We start from the raw sequence: 15,442 nt of genomic DNA on the forward strand, positions 1-15,442 counted from the left end.
CCTGGTAAGTAGCTGGCAAGCTTGCAATATATAAATATTATTTAAAGATGTTATGATTGGCTTGAATCCAGGAAATGTTCTCAGATTTACCATTAGCTATCAGAGATCTTAAATATTGCTAGAGAGGATTGAAGAGGCAAAGAAAAGCTACAAGTTTAAAAATATATATATTAATAGTAAAAATCTTGAGAGGATTATTAGGAAATAAAGTATGCATACTTAATGATACAAAAACTTAAAAACAATAACATCTACATGTTCACATAGTTCATAAGAAAGAGTGATTATTAAAGCATGTTATTGAAACAAAGGAATAAGTGATCTAAAACAAGGGCTTACAGAATATTTTTTAAAACTTTTTAATATTTTCATTATTTCATATATATGGAAATTATCATTCATAATGTACTTCTATAATATTATATATGAAAAGATCTATGTTGTTATTCACTGCCATTACTTACAACTTTACACAAAAGTAGTAATATGACCACCAGAACAAAAAAAAGAAACAAAAACTCACTTAATTCTCAATCCTCATGCAATTTAACTGAAGAAGCTTTTGAGAAGGCCAAGTAATAACTTAATTGTGATGTACCAGATTTACTTTGGTGATCTAACAATGCTCATGCAATTAAGGTTGTTTATTGATAAATAAATTTTATTCAGATAAAAGTTAACTATATTTATAAAATCGTATTTCCACAGAAAAAGTCTATGAGGAGATGTGTTTATGCAATAAATGAGAAAAGTTTTTTAATATCAATCCACTAAAATGATTCTACCTTGTATTACATAAATTAATAACCCTTGTTATGAACATAGATTTTAAAATATAGTCAAGAAGTAAGAAAATCAAGGTCGTTTATAATTCTACCTTGTGGAGTTATTCATTATTAATATTTGAGTCTACATGCCTGTCTTATTGTAGAAATTTTGGCTATTGAAGAAAAACACAAAGATATGTAAAATACAAAGATGTAAAAAATGAATATTTGGCTGGTCGCGGTGGCACACGCCTGTAATCCCAGCACTTTGGGAGTCCGAGGATGGTGAATTACCTGAAGTCAGGGGTTTGAGACCAGTCTGACCAAGATGGCAAAACCTCATCTCTACTGAAAATACAAAAATTAGCCTGGAATGATGGTGAGCACCTGTAGTCCCAGCTGCTTGGGAAGTTGAGGCAGGAGAATCGCTTGAATCCAGGAGGCGGAGGTTGCAGTGAGTCAAGATCTCATCACTGCCTTCCAGCCTGGGTGACAGAGTGAAACTCTGTCTCAAAAGAAATGAATATTTATTATACTCCCACTCACTACTATTGAGTTTGCTGCATATTATGCCACACTTTTTTCTATTTACATACCAATGTGTTTTAATATTATCGTCTAGCGTACAGATATATGTATAGATACCACTACATAATTATGAAAATACAGTGTTTTCTAACTTATTTTTTGTCTTAGCATTATATACTAGACGCCTTTCAATATCAATTCAAATGCATCTACTTATTTAATGATTATATGCTTATAATAAAAGACTAAGAATAATTAATTCACATGTAGCTTTCTAGTAATAGAATAATTCTGCACTTAACTATAACTCTTGATTATTAAATAAGGTTTTATAGTTAAAACATAACAAGGCTAAAGTAATTTTGCAAGAAAACACATAAAAGATGGTAAGAAGAATTGATGTTCCATGAGAATTTCAATGATAGATGCTATTACATTTGCCAGCAAAACAGGGTAAGTATAGTCAAAAATCATTTAATTGTACATTTAAAATAAGTAGAAGAGTATCATTGAATTGTTTGTAACACAAAGGATAAATGCTTGAGGTGATGGATACCCCAGTTACCCTGGTGTGTTTATTACGCATTGCCTGCCTGTATAAAAATATCTCATGTAACTCACAAAGATATACACCTCCTATGCATCCACAAAAAATTTGAAAAAATAAAAATTAAAAGAAAAGGAAATAAACTTTTATAACTAATAAAGTCAAGCACTTCCTTCACTGAAGGCAGGTGTAAAAGATTTGATTCTGAATAGAATAATGAATAATAATGAATAATGAATGAATTACTGGGAGATTAATTCTGAAGATTTTCCTAGGTTGATGCTAAGAACTGCTATAAGTTATTTCCCAAAATTGAGAGGGCATTTGAAATTTAGGAGCTATTTAAATGTTGTTTAATTTTTATTTCAACTAACTTATTTTTGTCAAATTTATATGCATATATATTAAATGTAAAAACAAACAAACAAAAAAACTGTGGAAACAATCATGTGTTAAAAGGATGATATGTATTTGAAGAATGGACACATTCTCATAACAAAAGTCCTGATAAAATGTTGTACAACACTTCAGCTAATAGCTATGAAATCATTCCCCAAGATGGGAGTAGAGTATCTGTTCCAGTTTTTTCTAAGGTGTTGACTTTTTAATGGGAGATTTAAAATGTTTATACAAACTTCGATTGCTATTGTTCCTAATAGGCACCATCAGAAATAACATGCTTTATATTGTTCAAGACACATTTGTAAAAATAAATCACTTCTCACTTTTTTGATATTAATCATGGTGTAGTTTCTTTTCAAAATCTTAGGTGATGGAAGAATAAATCATGTGCTGTAAATACCCTTTGAACCACAAGCATTGCAAATTGACATTACAGCAGAGATTTTTCTTCTTGACAGCTTATCGTAGGAGCCAAATAGCCCTAGATTTTCATTAAAGAAGAACCGAATAAATCTGGTCAAACATAAATAAAACAAAGTATTTGTTTATCACTGTAAAGAAATCAGCTTATAGATTGGATTCTATATAATATTTATGCCAACTGCTACTTGATAGATTAAAGTTAGCAGTAATTTTGCTGTTTTCAAAGGGCCAGAGAAAGGGGAATTTATTAAATGAAGAAACTGCACCTCGATTTGTTCTAAGGGTAGGAAATAAAAAGTAAACACAGGGATAAAGTCATATCATCTTTTTCAAGGCACAGATGAAAAAACATGTACAAACATGCTACAGAGTTATTTGATTAACAGCAAATGCTTCTGCCAATACAAATCTCAATGCTATAAGCTGTTGTTTTGTCAGTGTATTTGTAGGATAAAAGGAATCAGCTTGAACGTATTCTAAAATACACCAGAAATAGTGTCTCTGTCTAAACATGTGATATATTGACATAAAAAGATCAGATGAGCAATTTTTAATACCATAAATTCATACAAAGAGCCAGAAAAAGAGCCAAGGATCTCCTGCTATTGCATAATTCATAGATATCATTAAATGTAAATTTCCAGTAAAATACTGTTGTGTTTTTGGCGTAGGAATTAAGTTCTGCACATGACTGTGGGTTAAAGAGGATATCAAAGTAAATATACTACAATTTAAGGCAGAATCTAAATTAAGGATTATGATCTTCCTCTTCCATTTTAAAAATATTTTTATTATAACAGCTATTAACAAACTATTGTTATATAATAGATGTTGTGCTTACTCTTCAGATGTGTTCACTTTATTTAATCCTCCACAGTACTTCTATGAAGCAGCTATCGTTAATGCCACTCTAGACATGAAAAAACTAGTCACAGAGAGACAGTAATTTGCTTTTGGTCAACTAGTTAGTGAGTGTCAAAGGCAGCAGTGAAGTAAGATTATCTGATTCCCGTGGCTGTTCTTTTGATTCTTGTGTAGATGTCAAAATAACCCATTTGCATAGAACTTTTAGAATTCTTAAAGAAATTTTAAGCCTGTTATCTCATTTTTCCCTTGTAACTATTATATTCAGTCTGTGGGGCGGTAGCTGTTCTGTATAATAGAGACACTAAAAATATGTCTGGTTTTTAGTAGTAGTTTTAGGAGTGATTAACTTCAGAGCGTATGATATTATCAACTGAAGATTCTATTGCAATTGCATCTCCCTTGCCTTCTGCCCAATCCAGCTTTTCTTACTCCCTTCACAGTGGTTTTCTCTGATAATATACCCAAATAAATTTCTTGCATGTTAATCCATATTTAAGAGTCTATTTCCAGGGACACTAACCTAAAATAGTAATTTTCAATATCAAGCCATTCTCTTGAGTCTTTTGTTGAATCATCTTAGTCTCTTTAAAATTCTTTTGCTCTTTTCTTATATTTTTTTAGTACCTTTGTTTATTATTGTAACCTGCGAAGTATATTTGCTTCTTAGTTATGTCATTCTGTTCCCATATTTGGAGGCTCCAGCTTGTGGCACTTTGTTTCCTTAGGTATTTTGTGATTTTTCTTTAGTATAAATTTACATTTCCAAATTTTTACTTGTGATAATTGCTTGTGGTGACTGAAGACAAGTTCTTCTGGGAAAAATAATTGTAATTGTTTCTGCTAGGTGCCTGGGGGCTATACCAACCTAGATGCACTTTAAACTGTAGTATTGCATTAAAGTTTTCACATCACACAATTTGAGGAAATTCAGGCTGCCATCCAACATAAAGGCTGTTTTTTTTAGCTAGAAGCATTTTTTTTCCCCTTCATTTAGGACTAGAAGTCAAGATAGGTATAGCTCCTTATAAAACCCTGAATGAGTGGACATTTATTCCTGTTTTACACTTACATGGAGGGGCTAGGCCATTTAGAGAGCCCAGGTTTAGGCTGGGATTATGTTTTTGATTTTCTGTTTTCAGTCACCACTGGACACTTTCTCCCTTTACCCTGTGCTTTGAAAATCTATGAAAACAAAAACTCAAGTTTACTAGAATGTGCAATGGATTTCAAGGTGGAAACCAGTATCAGCAATCTGCTTGTCACTTTCATTTTATCCTTTAATTTATTTATGTCTTGGAATACTCTTTACTTTCTATTTAGTTCATCATTGCATTTGAATATTTTACTACGACAGTACCCAATCTTTTTGGCACCAGGGAATGGTTTCATGGAAAACAATTTTTTCACAGACCAGGATGGAGGCATATGGTTTCAGGATGTTTCAAGTGCGTTGCATTTGCTGCACACTTTCTTTCTATTATTATTACATTGTAATACATAATGAAATAATTATGTAACTCACCATAATGTAGAATCAGTGGGAGCCCTGAGCTTCTTTTCCTGCAACTAGATAGTCCCATCTGGGGGTGATGGGAGACAGTGACAGATCATCAGGCATTAGATTCTCATAAGGCTTGTGCAACCTATATCGCTTGCATGTGCAGTTCACAAGAGTTCAGACTCCTAAAAGAATCTCATGCCAAGGCTGATCTCACCGGAGGAGGGGCTCAGGCGGTAATACACTGATGGGGAGCAGCTGTAAATACAGATAAAGTTTCTCTTGCTCTCTGGCTGCTCAGGTCTTGTTGCGTGGCTTGGTTCCTAACAGGCCATGGACCAGTATTGATCTGTGGCCCAGGGTTTGGAGACCCCTGTTTTAACATATTCAGCATTTATATTTTGTTTATTTTCTCTAGGAAAAAAAAAAAAAAAAGATGAAGAGATTAACCATTCTGCCGTACTGCAGAAAGGTAAGTTTCTCCCACTAATTGTCATCAAATAGTTTAATTTTTAATATATGGTCCTTTTCCCCCAGCGCAGCCAGCTGTAATTAAGTGAAAGTAGAGAGCAGAGATGTGAACACTCTTGTTTTTTTTTATTTTATTTTATTTTAGTAAAAACTCTATTACTGACATAATAGGCAAAAATTTGGAAGAATGAAAAATTAAATCACTCTTCCCTCTCATCATAACTAAAGGATAATTACACTATCCAGTATAGAGAAAGGTTGAAAAATGCATTAGAGAGCAATATTTAAAAGGTGATGAGATCTAAGAAGAGGCCATTTTCATTGTATTTTCTGCTATCATTGAGAAGTACATGAGATTTTGACAGAACCCACAGAATAGTTTGGCAATCTAAAAATAATGCATTTGCCCTTAATTATTTTTGGAACAGTGTAAAGAATTATGCTTTTAGAATTCCCCTATAACCCAATGAAAAGAGTTAAGATGTATTTTTGTTGCTAAAGAAGGGGAAGGCACAAGGCAGCCATAGCAAGTATCCTATGATCCCAGAGTAACAAGAGAGAAAGGAAAAAAAATATGGCTGAGAGAAAACAAGCAGATGTTGAAATGATCTGTGGTTGTGATAAGAAGACATTATAACAAAGAGTAGTGTAAAACATATGTCAAGAAACCAGATGGAAATACAGAAACCTCAACAGATGCCAATGTGGTGGGTATGTGAGACATGATTGTACATCGCAATAGATGTCAGTATAGGACAATGGAAGGCTGATTCTCAGATGCCACACCATCTAATATAATTGTACCGTATGAACTTTCCAGAAGTTAAACCAATACAAAAAGCAAGGAAGAAAGGAGGGAGACAATTTTGATTTTACTGAATTAAAACCCGAAATACCTGAGAATCCTTTAAAGCCTCTGAATTTACTTGGAATTGATTCAGTTAACTTTTTCTGCCTCCAGGTAAAATGGGAATGCAGTTAGAAGACAATTCTGATTATGAAAAATTGAATGAAATTAAAATAAAGAGAATTACATATTGTGTTCACTTGACTTTTACGAAATATGTGTCCACTACACGTGGAGATCAAGAGGCTAGTCTCTCAAGAAAAATGTTGTAGTCAATTCTGTAAAATACTGCTGACAGCTAAGGTAGGATGGGAATATGTAGGATCTGGCAACAAATTAATAATTGGTGACATAGAATCAGAACTCTAGTGTGGCAAAATTAAATGAAAGTTGAGAAAGTTTAAGTTGCATTTATAAAAAAGAAAATAAAACCTATTGTTAAAAGCTGGTTATGAAGGGAGATTGAAATAAAAAGACAAATTAAAAATAATAGCTAATAAGAGATATGAGGTCAAGACAAAGCATGCTATGTTTTATTTAAGATTAGGGATACGAGGTCATATTTGATCAGAAGGAGACAGTGACAGAAATTAAGATGTTGAAGACTCAGGAATAAAAACAGCTAAAAACAATGGGAGTAGAGGGGAATGTATGTGCAGGGGCTGAACTTGAATTGGAGCAGTGTATTCCTTCATTGTAATGGAAAGGGGCACAGTATGAGCTAAATATTTGTGCCTCCTCTCAAAATTCATGTATACAAATCCTAAGCCCCAGTGCAATGGCAGTAGGAGATAGAGCCTTTGATAAGTAATTATGTCATCAGGTAGTGCCCACTAGAGTAAGATTAATAACTCCCACACAAAGAGACCCAAGAGAGTTTGCTTCCCCTCTCTCTGCCCTGTACCATATGAAGATACAAAAGAAGACTGCCATCTGCGAATCAGGAAGAGTGTCCTCACCATAAACCAGATCTGTCAGAGCCTTGATCTTGGACTTTCCAGTCCCTGGAATTGTGAGAAATAAATGATTGTTGTTGAAGTCACCAAATATGTAGTATATTATTAAACAGTAGCCTGACCTGATGAGACAGAGAGGCAGCAGGTCAGTTCTTACATATGTTAGCAAAAAGATTATGTGGTTACCATCTGCTGTATTTGTTCTGGTAAGAAGTGAAATAATCTACTGAGATTAATAGAGGGAGGAAAGAAGTAGGAAAACACTTAAATAGAGTATATAAGATGTTATTTTATTGTGGAACTTGGTCGAATAAACTTGCTGAAGAAACATGATTTCTTGTATGTATTGTGGAAAACCCGATTGAGATTGAGATTGGTGAACATGAACTATAGAGAATCCAATCTACTGGAGGATGCTTTGCTATTCAGGGATTTTATCCAGGGTTTCCATCTTGCCTGATGAATGTGAGATTAGAACACCCTTATAAAGAATATTTTAAACACAGTAATAGTAAATATTATGCAAAAATGAAGAGAAGCTGTGTGTGAAGAAAGAGTGTGAAAGTGTTAGGGATATGACTAATCCTGAGAGAAGTTCAGTGAGTTGGGCCTCTCCTTGTAGAAATTGTTTGTGATGATGGTAGCTGTTAAGGTGATGATTTCAGTGGATGAAACCATCAATGAGTTGAAAGAAGTAACTGGAAAATTTGTAAACACTCCACATCAGAAAGGAAGCGGGGAGGTAGGCACAAAAGCCAGACAGTTCAAATCTGATGGTTAAAGCTGAGCAGAAATAATTGCCTGGGAGGAGTGCAAGCAAGCAAGGGAGAATCATAATCATGAAGAATCTGTGATGGACAGATTTCTGTTTCAATTTGGGGTCAAGGGAATTACTTGTAAACATGGAAAAACGTGTCATTTCTTTGAATGGACTGCCTTGTAAGAAGGCAGTCACAGGAAATATATTCAAATAAAGACAAAATATTAGTTATATCGCAAAGAAGTTATTTTGTATCTTGAGATACAAAAGATTAGATCATATAATCTTTGAAATCTCATCCTACTCCAAGATCTCTTCTGAAACTGACTGTTCATCCTCCTACCACCTACATGTTTTTCTCTTAAGTTCATTTATTAGCAAAATCAACTACATCCTTAATCTCTCCCCTGAATGTCTGTCACACTGACTTGCTCTAACTTACACCTGGCTGTTTTCCAATGATAACCTTTCTTCTGCATACTTTATATGTTTTTACCCAAAGTGGAGTAAGTGTCTTTTTGTATTCATCACCCTGAAGAGATATTCATACGATTATCTTTACTTTTTCTATAAAAAAGCCTCTCTCTGTTGCTGTCATCAAAAGGCTCCTTGCTTTGTTCTTTGATAATCTTAGCTCTTGACTTATTGTAACTCTCTCCAAAACTACTTTTATGGTAATGAATTCAAAGTTCAAGACCTAACTTCTCCATTCTTCTTCTCAATCGTCTTGGTCCCCATTTTAACTCCAAAACTAACTTCTGTCATCACACCCATGACTTTACAGTAAGCCACACGGTTGGCTTACTAACAATTACTATTATCCTAACACCCAATTTCAAACATGTCTTATCATTTTCTATTTTTTCAGCTCAGTCCCTCTTAGAACCAAACTCCAAGAATCTTTTGAAGCCACTGAAACCGTACCACTTTTCTTTACGTCTCCTTCCTCGCCTAACATTCATACTTCCCTTATTATCCGGCTTAAATTTTATTGCTAATCACTATAAAATCACTTCCTTAATGCAACATTGTTTCCTATCATGTTTGTATAGTGTATTAACTAAATAACACCAACCATGATTGAAAACAGTACTCCACATACTATTCATCCGCACCTCCACCAGTGAACAACCCTGCAGGGAAAACCAAACAACCACAACCGGGACTGACTCTAAGATCACGAGCACTAACTCACATTGTATTATTCTAGTTCATTCACTTTTTTACTGTACCTATTAGAACTCTTTTGTACTATGGCCTCTTGCCTCAAAATTATCCACTCTCTGCTGTGACCACTCTACTTCACAGAAGAGAGAAAATCATTTAAAAGACAAATTCTACAAATTGTCCCTTCACATCCACTTTCCCACATTTATACTTGAATATTCTAATTTATTTTATTAGCATGGACTGGACCCTAAGTAAATACAGTCCTTCTATTGTGTACATAACCTTGTCCCTTTCCTTCACATGGGCATTGCTCTAGTAATTTTCCCATCTCTCTCTTGAACCATGAAATATTGCCCATCAACTGGACCATACCCATCAACATCAGGCTAGCTTCCAATTTTAGAGAAAAAAAAAAAACTGCCAATTTTATAAAGACAAATTATCTTGTCTACTTTCTCTTGCAGCTATTATCTCATTTCTCTTCTATTTACAAAGTAAAACTCATTGAAATGGCTGCTAAGCTTGATTCCTTAAATATTTATCTTCCTATTTTCTTTTGGGCCAACTATCATCAAATTTTTATCCCCACAGCTCCAGCACAACTGCTCATTTTGTTGTTAAGATTAGTTTCTACAGTATTAAGTCCAATGGTCAATTTTCAGTGATCACCTTTTTTGGCCTATCGAAAGCAATTGGCACCATTGATGAGTCTAGCCAACTAAAATACCTTTTTTTTTTTTTTTTTTTTTTAACTTGGCCTCTTTCCTAATAACACACAGGCCTGATTTTCCTTCTATTTTGCTGACTACTTTTACTCAATCTACTTTTTTCTTAAATTATCTAGAAAACTCCTAAATTGTAAGCTACCTCAAGATTTAATCTTTGAACCGTATCTCTATATTGATTCCCCTAAGTGATTTCATCCAGTTTCGAAGACAAATTCCATGCCAGTGCTGTTGCCTTTCAAATTTATGTCTCCAGCTCCTAATCCTTTCTAAACTCCAAACTTACTTGTACAAGTATATGAGTTAGTTATATAAAATTTAATAAGTCAAAAACAGAGAACTTCACATCCACCCCTAAAATTTCCTGTTTTGTCTTCACCAACACAGTCGATAACAATTGTTTCCTTCCAGTTGCCCAGTTGAAAAAAAATGAGCCTTCCTTTTGTCTTTTATTTTTCTCTCACATACACTTCAGTAAATACTACTAACACTTCTTTCAAAATATATCTCACCTATTCTTGCTTGTACACTAGTCCAAGTCATTACTGACTCTTACCTAATTTTTAGAATAAACTTCTACCTATCTCTCTGTTTTTTCCTTGCTTTTTCTTTTGCTTTTTAGTCTATTTTATAAAGAAGTCACATTGACCCTAATTAAACTTAGGACAGATCACAATACCACTCTACTGAAAAGGCTTTAATTGATCACTATTTTCCTTTTCAAAGTGAATGCTAGAGTATTCTATTTGTTCTGTTAACTTACTTATAATCTGACTTTCTGCTCCTCATGGACCTCATCTACCACAACATTTGTCCTCAGTCATTGCCTACTCTGCCCTTATAATTTCATAACTGCATTAAGGTCACACACCACCTGAAGGTCTTTGCTCTGATTGTTCCCTTTTTCTGAATTCTCTTCTCACACATATTTGTATTTCCTTCATATCTTAATTTTTTTAACTTTAAGTTCCAGGGTACATGTGCACAATGTGCAGGTTTGTTAATATGTATACATGTGCCATGTTGGTGTGCTGCACCCGTTAGCTCGTCATTTAAATTAGGTATTTCTCCTAATGCTATCCCTCCCCCTTCCCCCTGCCCCAAAACAGGCCCTGGTGTGTGATGTTCCCCATCCTGTGTCCAAGCATTCTCATTGTTCAATTCCCACCTATGAGTGAGAACATGCAGTGTTTGGTTTTCTGTCCTTGCGAGAGTTTGCTCAGAATGATGGTTTCCAGCTGCATCCATGTCCCTATAAAGGATATAAACTCATCCTTTATAGGGACATACTATGACTGCATAGTATTCCATGGTGTATATGTGCCACATTTTCCTAATTCAGTCTATCATTGATGGACATTTGGATTGGTTCCAAGTGTTTGCTATTTTGAATAGTGCCACAATAAACATATGTGTGTGTGTCTTTATAACAGCATGATTTATAATCCTTTGGGTATATACCCAGTAATGAAATTGCTAGGTCAAATGGTATTTCTAGTTCTAGATCCTTGAGGAATCAAGACACTGTCTTCCACAGTGGTTGAACTAGTTTACAGTCCCATCAACAGTGTAAAACTGTTCCTATTTCTCCACATCCATTCCAGCACCTGTTGTTTCCTGACTTTTCAATGACTGTTATTCTAATTGGTGTGAGATGGTATCTCATTGTGTTTTTGATTTGCATTTCTGTGATGGCCAGTGATGATGAGCTTTTTTTTTTTCATGTGTCTGTTGGCTGCATGAATGTCTTCTTTTGAGAAGCATCTGTTCATGTCTTTTGCCCACTTTTTGATGGGATTGTTTGATTTTTTCTTGCAAATTTGTTTAAGTTTTTTGTAGATTCTGGCTATTAGCCCTTTGTCAGATGAGTAGATTGTAAACATTTTATCCCATCCCGTAGGTTTCCTGTTCACTCCGATGGTAGTTCCTTTTGCTGTTCAGAGGCTCTTTAGTTTAATTAGATACCATTTGTCAATTTTGCCCCAAATCTCCTTCAGCTGATAAGCAACTTCAGCAAAGTCTCAGGATACAAAATAAATGTGCAAATATCGCAAGCATTCCTATACACCAATAACAAACAAACAGAGAACCAAATCATGGGTGAACTCCCATTCACAATTGCTTCAAAGAGAATAAAATACCTAGGAATCCAACTTATAAGGGATGTGAAAGACCTCTTCAAGGAGAACTACAAACCACTGCTCAACGAAATAAAAGAGGACTCAAATAAATAGAAGAACATTCCATGCTAATGGATAGGAAGAATCAATATCATGAAAATAGCCATATTGCCCAAGGTAATTTATAGATCCAATGCCATTCCCATCAAGCTATCAATGACTTTCTTCACAGAATTGGAAAAAACTACTTTAAAGTTCATATGGAACCAAAAAAAAGAGCTCGCAATGCCAGGACAATCCTAAGCAAAACAACAAAGCTGGAAGCATCACACTACCTGACTTCAAACTGTATTATAAGGCTACAATAACCAAAACTGCATGGTACTGGTACCAAAACAGAGATATAGACCAATGGAACAGAACAGAACCCTCAGAAATAATACCACACATCTACAACCATCTGATCTTTGACAAACCTGACAAAAACAAGAAATGGGGAAAGGATTCCCTATTTAATACTTGTTGCTGGCAAGACTGGCTAGCCATATGTAGAAAGCCAAAACTGGATCCCTTCCTTACACCTTACACAAAAATTAATTCAATATAGATTAAAGACTTAAATGTTAGACCTAAAACCATAAAAACCCTAGAAGAAAACTTAGACAATACCATTCAGGACATAGACATGGGCAAGGACTTCATGACTAAAACAGCAAAAGCAATGGCAACAAAAGCCATATCTTCATGTTTTAAATAATGTTTTTAGAGAAGTATTCCAGCCTAACTATCCCAATTAAAAATTTTATTTTAATTCTTAGACTTAACATTTCCTTAACTTTTTAAAAAATGTTATCACTTGCTGCTATTCAATATATTGCATATTTTATATAGCTCCTTGGTTAATTTGTTTTCCTTCTTGAATAAATATCTTCAAAAAGGTGAGGATTTTTGCCTGCTTTGTTCAATAATGGATCCACAAAGCCAATACACAGAGCAGGTACTCAATTAATATTTGTTAAATGAATCATGCCATTCATTCCATTTTATAGTCAGTTTCAAGTATGAAATTCAATTTACATTCATCCAACTCTTATGAGGAGTATGTTACATATTGTTCAATTTTATTACTGTTTTTAGAAGTCGGCCTCTGTATCAATACAATTTCAGGACTAATTATTAATAGAAAATGTTAAGAATATGACACATATGTCTACGCATTTCAATTGTAAAAATAAAGTCCAAGACTGGGCTTATTAATTAGGACCTTGGAGTTGAATTTCCAAACTTGCCACAAAATTAGCTGGTCCTATGAATCTCTAAAACTGAAGAGGCTGACAAAAAGGCCCTTTTATCTTTTTTTATGGTGTCCATGCTATTACTGGGAAAAAGCTCTTTTATCTTAAAATTTTATTAAATACCTATTCATAGCTATAGCAGAAAGGGACAAAAGGAAGATTTTTAGTGTAGTAAGCATTGAATAAATGCCATCAAATCATTGTCTTTAGGGTGTCCACTTTTATTTATTGTTGTCATTCTAATTTTTGTCTTATTACTCTCCTTAAGATGTGTAAAGCAGATTTTTAATTCAGTTGATTCCCTGTGCAAAAAAATAATAAAGAAAATCTATGTTGTAATTGAGACAAAAGCCTTTTGGAAAGTAAACAAATAAGCTGCAAATCATAAAAACTTAAGTGTAAAGCAAACATTTTTCAATGTTTGTAGTGCCTGCCTTAAGGATATGCTATTGTAATTACAAGTCTGTATTTTATTTCCAGTTAAAGAGTAAACTTCCAAATTCAAATACATTTTTATTCAATTTTAAATTAAAATTTATATATTCAGATATAAATTAATTTTATTCATTTACTCTTTTAATAACATTCAAATTAAATAAGGCTTGTATTTTCACTTAGGAAGAATATGTATGTACAGCTAGCCCTCCATATACATGGGTTCTACAATCGTGGGTTCAACCAACTGCTGATGTAACATATTTGGGGGAAAAAAATGATGGTTGCATTTGTACTGAACATGCAAAGGCTTTTCTTATCATTATTCTCCAAACAATGCAGAATAATAACAATTTACACAGTATTTACATTGGATTAGATATTGTGAGTAATCTAGAGATTATTTAAACTATAAATGAGGATATGCACAGGTTATATACAAATACTACACTATTTTATATAAGGAACTTGAGCATCTATGGATTTTGGTATCTGCCTGGTTGTCCTGGAACAAATCCCCCTTGGATACTGAGGAACAACTATTTGTGTGTGTGTGCATGTGTATGTATATATATTTATTTATGTATGCACACACACACACACATAAGTCCTAAGGCATATATATATACACAGAATATATATATGCATATATATACACAAAATATATATATATGCATATATATACACATAATATATATACACATATATATATGTTTCTGTAAATTGAGAGAGTCTATTTATAATATATTTCTTATGAGCTATTCATAGCTAAAAAGCTTCTCTAAGGATGCTGAGTACTCCATTTTTATCCCCAAGTCCGTAGCTGTTGCTGATTCACAATCATTAGTTTTGAAATTACAAAGATACTTGAAGCAAAATGTTCATTTTCATTTTAGCAAGAACACTTCATTATTTCAATCCTTTTCCAAATTCTTTGCAGACAATGTTGAAGGCTATGTTCTCTTTTTATGAGGACAATAGAATTAATTTTATTTCAGATTATTATGAGAAAGTGTGGAGTTTTAGAATCTTTTTTCTTTGAAAAAATACTACTTTTGTGATACTTCAAAGGTTGTAAAAATAATCATGGTCATAAAGATAGGATTCATTATATTTTTATAATTATTTTGCTTTCTTTTGCAGATTTTGCTCAGTAGAAAATTTTAAAGCCAAATTCAAGAAAAGAATTTTGTAGAAGTGTGTTTATAACACTGAAAAAAAATTGAAAGACTAAATGGAAGCTTTTATTAACCAAGAAGATAATTGATGATGCATTTAATTAGAATATTAAATTAGAACAAATAAAAATAAGTATTTTTGAAATTTATTGCCACTTCTGATTTTGTTGTTTTTATGCATAAAACCATTTCTGCACAGTGCATCTTTTAGAGTTGTTTGTACAGTAGAATGTCAATGTATGTTTTAATAACACTTCTATATTAGGTTTCTCAGAGTTCATAGGATTTCAGAAAAGCCTCAAAGTCCCCATGGCCTTCAAAAGAGCAATTCTCCTTGTAAAAGAAATATCAATCTGGTCTTATTCTTAATGACATTAAGTCTAAACAAGTAATTTAGACACAAATACTAGAGATTTGTTATTTGAATGCACACAGTTTTTTAGTAAAAATTAT

At 33.5% G+C, this 15,442-nt stretch overlaps 1 long non-coding RNA gene across 1 annotated transcript in view; it reads right to left on the minus strand.

Annotated features, from left to right (window-relative positions):
• The window catches only part of LOC140712868 (uncharacterized), a 520,232-nt gene that overhangs the window by 414,948 nt on the left and 89,842 nt on the right, over nucleotides 1-15,442 (minus strand). The window lies entirely within an intron of this gene.

Source organism: Chlorocebus sabaeus, chromosome 11 (assembly GCF_047675955.1).
Source record: "Chlorocebus sabaeus isolate Y175 chromosome 11, mChlSab1.0.hap1, whole genome shotgun sequence".
Classification (NCBI taxonomy): domain Eukaryota; kingdom Metazoa; phylum Chordata; class Mammalia; order Primates; family Cercopithecidae; genus Chlorocebus; species Chlorocebus sabaeus.